This window comes from Rhipicephalus sanguineus, chromosome 4 (assembly GCF_013339695.2).
Source record: "Rhipicephalus sanguineus isolate Rsan-2018 chromosome 4, BIME_Rsan_1.4, whole genome shotgun sequence".
Taxonomy (NCBI): domain Eukaryota; kingdom Metazoa; phylum Arthropoda; class Arachnida; order Ixodida; family Ixodidae; genus Rhipicephalus; species Rhipicephalus sanguineus.
This window is the reverse complement of record NC_051179.1, coordinates 107,491,345-107,497,344: the sequence shown is the minus strand read 5'-3', so window position 1 is coordinate 107,497,344 and position 6,000 is coordinate 107,491,345.

Genomic DNA, 6,000 nt, shown 5'->3' with positions numbered 1-6,000 from the left:
TCGGCGCCTCGCAATGTACCGCTTGCAGTGCGGCTTCAAAAGGATTTTCAAGCTTGACTGGCACTTCCGAAAAGCGAACTTGATAAAATGAGAAAGACGATCGACGACAACCACGCCCGACTCAAAGCGAAATGCATTTCTCAAGTCGCGATTACACCGTGTAGGACGTATACCTCTAGGTAAGTGTCATTCTGTCATGTTAAAGATGAATAATGGTCCACATGCACTCCGAAATGAAGCCGTTCACGCTTCGATGTTCTGCGGCGTTGACTACGAATTATGCGATTGTTGTTTTGATATGGCATGCTTACAGTAGCAGCCGTGTATACTTTCGTGCACAAACGTTTGCGGCGTGCGAAAAAAAGATTATACGGCCATGGCACTGCTTCCTGAGAAGGTTAGAGTCAAGTCCTCCGTGCCGCTGGAGAATCACCCGCCGATTAAGACGCGAGGCAGCTAGCTGAGCTTTAACCACTGTGAAGCAAGATGAACTGCTCGCCTCGTTTTTTCGGCTCTCGCGTCATGCTTGCAGTCTCTTTTTATGATGTCGACTTGGCAGGCCTATAAAACCTGTTGCGTGAACGCGGCTAGAAAATCGCACAAAGTCAGAAGGTGGTTACTTCAAGGTTGCAGTTGCAAAGCATGTATTAAGTGCCAGTTATATTTAGCGGCTTAAATATATATCACCCCAATAAAGGCGAAAACCCAATAAAGTGACAAAAACAAAGCAAACCTGCAGAACGATGTCAAAGCTTGCTGAAAATGCACAGACGTCCGTTCCGGCGTGATAAAGCAGCCTTCCCGACGCGTGAAATCCAGGCGCCGAACTTCTGACAATGTGCGGAGTTCAGTTGAATTCAACCAACCGGGCAACGCTATACGGTATAACGCGAATGTGAACGTTCAACAACGACGGGTAGGTCTCACGAGCACGGGGAATCAAAACACAAAGTTGTTTCACCTACAACCGTAACTGGACTTTAACAATGCGAGAAGACAGCCAGTAATCATTACTGTAGTCGCTGCGTGCAGGCGCCCCGTTACTTACCAATTCAAAGATGAATTCAAAGATGATGGAAGTTGCCATCACAAAATTTTGTTGCCGCGTTACCTCGCTCAATTTTTACTTGCGTAGATCAGGTTTAGTGAACTTTCCTATGTGCCTTTTCTGCAGTCAGGAGGAAACGGTTGGTTTTTTATATCTTGTCGCCGGTTCAATACATTCAGGAAAAGAATACTAGCACCACCTCTTCGAAAGCTTTTTGGCATGGAATTATGAGAACCCGTTCTTCTTTCTTGTGGGGCCACTACTCTGGGATACAGCCACAGGGATGTTTTCTTCGCCGTTCAGCAATATATCATTGCGACTAAAATAATCTCTTGCTAAATTCTGCGGGCATTTATTTACCGATAATTGGCACTTCATATTAATCATTAATTAACTAGCGCATCTAGGAATTACGCAATACAGAAAATATTGGAAGAATTCGCCCACTACTCGGCGATCTCTTGCATTGGGTATGTGCCATGCTCGGAGGAAAACGGCGACAACGACTGGCTTCATCGTCGACATGATCGTCCTGGCCAAGGACACCAACCAACCAACCAAGGACACGCAGAAAGAGCGGCCAAAGCTCGTGGTGAGCGAGGAGAAATAGTTATTTGACTGACCCGTCGCTTACTGCTCTGACACGCCGCGCTTTGCTTTAGTTAGAAGGTGCTCGTATCTTCAGTGCTGCTCAAGTGCGGGTCCGTGAAGCCATTTTTGAGGGTCCGCGAAACCCATCCTCGAAAAAAAAAAAAAAAACGCCTTTCTTTTTTAAGGCACACAATGTTCAGTGATAGCAGCCCCTCCTGATTGTTGGTATGCTTCATCGCATAACAGTAATGCATTGCGGCGGAGCTGACTTATGTTTTCCCTTCTCCGTGAGATGGCTGTAAAGCGTTTGTTGCAATTTTCTACCACATATGATTTTTCATTGCTTGCATATTTGACTAGCATAGCTAGAAACAGGTGGAATGTGGCTGCAGACCACACAGCTTATTGACAAGCTGTTTAGATCTAATTGGCGTGGCACTCTAGTTTGACCATTCTTTGCCACGGATAAACAGAGGGCACCTATTTCACGCTGCATGTTGTGTTAATTTACGACCCCCTCCTTTTTTTTTTCTCTCACTGCAAGGGGTCCCTCATCACTTGCACCAGTCCACAAGGGGTCCCCAAAACATCCATGGCTGAGACCAACTGCCATAACAATACGCGAGAAAGGTTATTCTGGCGTAACATGCGTAACTTTCGAGTACAGATTCGCTGAGATATTACAGATGGCATGGTGACAAATGAGAACACAAACTTGCTTAAATATATTCGCACGAGAGCAGCTGTGCATAATAGGAACTTTAAATATCGAATCGCCGTTGTTTAGAGCAGTCGCTCGAACTACTCTTAATGTTTGTTTTAACCGAAGGACGTGTATATATGTGCATATATATCGACGGAGGGAGGGAGCAGGCGCTGTAGGCTAGTATACTATTTATCTATCATTTCGCGGCAGTTGCAACATTAGTGATTACATTTTTGAATAACGTCACCACATTTCCTAACATTTCCAGAACACTCTTAGAAAAGTAGTAGTATGTGTGACTCTTTTCGTAGAGTCACCCGAAAGAGAATAATACTCTCTCGCGGGTCACACGACTCTCCGAAGAGAGTACATTAATCTACAAAGAGAGTTGACGTGCCCCTTTAAAGAGAGTAATATACGTAGCATGTCAGAACTCTCCGAAAGGAGTCAAATGGCTCTTTTTTTTTCCTAGAGTGAATTTCAACTCGAGGAGGGACTTAGCTGAAAGCAGTCATCATAAATTGTACCGTGTATGAAAGCCTCCCAAGTCATAGAGTTTCCTAAAATTAACTAGAGGGGACTCTGGCGCAGCGATCGTTCAGCTACCATGGGAATGATGGGTAGTACACAAATTTGCCTAGTCTTCGTGCTTGCGGCTTCAAACGTACTTGTGGCTTTGTTTATTGTTGTGTTTTGGCGTTTCTTTCGGATAAAAGAATAGACCGTTGTGAACTTCGTGACCAGGTTTGAATCGCTGAGCCTAAAGAAGTTAAAGTGGCGAAGTGAAACTGCTGACTTTTGCTGAACTTCGTTTTGCGACAAAGCGGATGCAGCCGACGCGGAGCCAAACGGAGCCGAAAGTACGAAGTTTAGACAAATTTGTGTACTACCCATCATTCCCATGCTGGCTGAAGCGTCATGCGTTGCAGCTCCCATAGACACTAGCGCCAGAGTTCCCTCTAGTAAGTATTGTAGGAAACTCTATGTCCCAAGTAGCCTGGCTTTCTCGAGTGATATTTATCGCGACTAATCGGATGCAAGCGCCCGTCGATGATCAGGAAACACTTCCAGGAGGCACGGCGGCAGTCGACGACAGCGCTGGGTTTCATAATCGAAAATGCTCGCAAAGGCTGACGAGATTGAAGTTATGGTAAATGTGCACGTCAGAAAAAGTGGACGAATCGAAGTAGAATATCACATTGCGTGTACACAATTCTACGCACGGCGCGACTGACCCCCTTTTTTTAATTATTAAAGTACTGCCGTTTCGTGCGACAGTTGCATATAGCTGCGCTTCAGTGTCGAGTGCCGCTGGCATCTCTTCCATGCACGTAGCTGTGAGTAAACAGTGTTTGGAATTTTGGGTCTCGCTTGTTCTTTAGGGATATGCAACACGCAGCTGCTCCTTCCGCTCTTCCCACTCACTTTTGTTCTCCGCACCGCAATATATTTTCAACAATAAAAAAAATATTTAGGGCAGTTTCGCACTAGCGGTTCCAAGCCTGAAGGAAGTGCGGAGCTGGGCAGCCTCCTTTGTTTCACTTCAGTTTTCTCTTTCTTTCTCTTTTCCAGTTTTTCTGTTTTTTTCTGTTTATTTCTATTTATTTCTATTTTCTTCTTTTTTTCCTTTCTTTCTCTCTCTTTCTATTTCCCGCTTGCTTCCTCTTTTTTTATTTATATACGTGGTTTTGCCTGCGTTACATCAAACGACGACAGCATACCACAGCATACGACAGCATACGACAGCTTACGACAACCCGGGATTCAAAAGTTCTCCGCACTTGATATTGCCACGTGCGTTTCTTATTACCACTTTTGCAGCATTCGGTTTTCGCAGATGTCACGTGGTCGTGAAGTCCACGAAGGCAGCAGACAGCGTATCCGAGATGAAACTTTTTATTTGGCCGAACTTGTGGCCGGGAAACTGAAAGCCAAACGACAGCAATACACTGATAGCGGCGAACAGAGCGTCGACCGTCGATCAACTGACAAGCGGTGAAGCGTGACGGCATTTATACATGTGCCGTCGAATATTCCAGAGTTATCGCTGGCTGTCGCGCAAGTTCTAGAATAAGCTCGACTGTTCGCGTCTTGCGCGCAATCTTAACAAAACGATCTACAATAATCGCGAAGCTTCTCGAACACTGAAGCGCGGTTTGCGCTGAGCGTTGCTGACAGTATTTGTGGGCGAAAACCGAATGCAGCAAAAGTGATAATAAGAAACGCACACGGCAATATCATAATCAAGGTGCTCGAAGAAAAAGAGGAAAAAGACTTCTCCTTGGCGCGAGCGAGCACTAAATATGCTACAGATGGCTATGCTATACGTGGTTTTGCCAGCGTTACGCCAAGCTACATGAGTCGACGACAGCATACGACAGCATACGACAGCCCGGGCTCCTGAAGTGCTCCGCACCTAAAAAAGACTGCATTTAGTCATTCACTCGCTACTCATGCACTGACCTGAATCCTTGGCAATACTTACCTTCCAAAAATGCAGTTATCCGGTAGGAAACAGCCTTTTCTACGGGCTCGATGCAACACACACACACACACACACACACACACACACACACACACACACACACACACACACACACACACACACACACACACACACACACACACACACACACACACACACACACACACACACACACACACACACACACACACACACACACACACACACACACACACACACACACACACACACACACAACACACACACACACACACACACACACACACACACACACACACACACACACACACACACACACACACCACACACACACACACACACACACACACACACACACACACACACACACACACCACACACACACACACACACACACACACACACACACACACACACACACACACACACACACACACACACACACACACACACGCGCGCGCGCGCGCGCGCACACACACACACACACGCACACAGGGTTCCTAATGCATTCGCTCAAGATGACTCAAAGGCGAAAGCCATCTTATTTTTCTTCTCAGTCGATGCACTGATCTCCCCCGCCCCCCTCCGAAAGCTTTCTGCACTTAACCTGGTTTTCCACTGCCTCCAAGATCGGAGGCACCTGGGGTGCTATGCAGGATGGCCCGAGTTTGGCGAAACTCGGAATGTCTCCGAGCTCTGGCGACACCCCCTTCTGAACCAACTAATAGTACGAAGAGATCAAATCAAGTCCTCAGCGAGCGCCGCGTTCCATTGGTTACGATGCAATGCGGCGTCACGTCAAGGGTGGTCGACAAAGTTCGGTGACGTCTTCAAACATTCTTTCACTTATTGTTCGTCTTTCCACTAAGTGCAGAAGTGCACTCATGGTATAGAAAAGCGACAGAAGTTTTTGCTAATGGTATTTTTTAGAGGTATGGGCTGTTTAAATTCATTTTCAAGCGTTTAATGCTTGCACTCAATACTGTTTAGAATAATTGGTACCGTAGCCTCCGAGATTGGCTCTGGCCGAGCACCTTTCTACAGCACGCGGCCGGAGCTAATCGGCGAGGCCATGTGTATCATCATCACGATCATCACGATCGGCTTCTATATACCTTCTAGCGCAGGAGTCTCAAACACGCGGCCCGCGGGCCGCATGCGGCCTGGGGACGTTTTGCTTGCGCCCTGGGG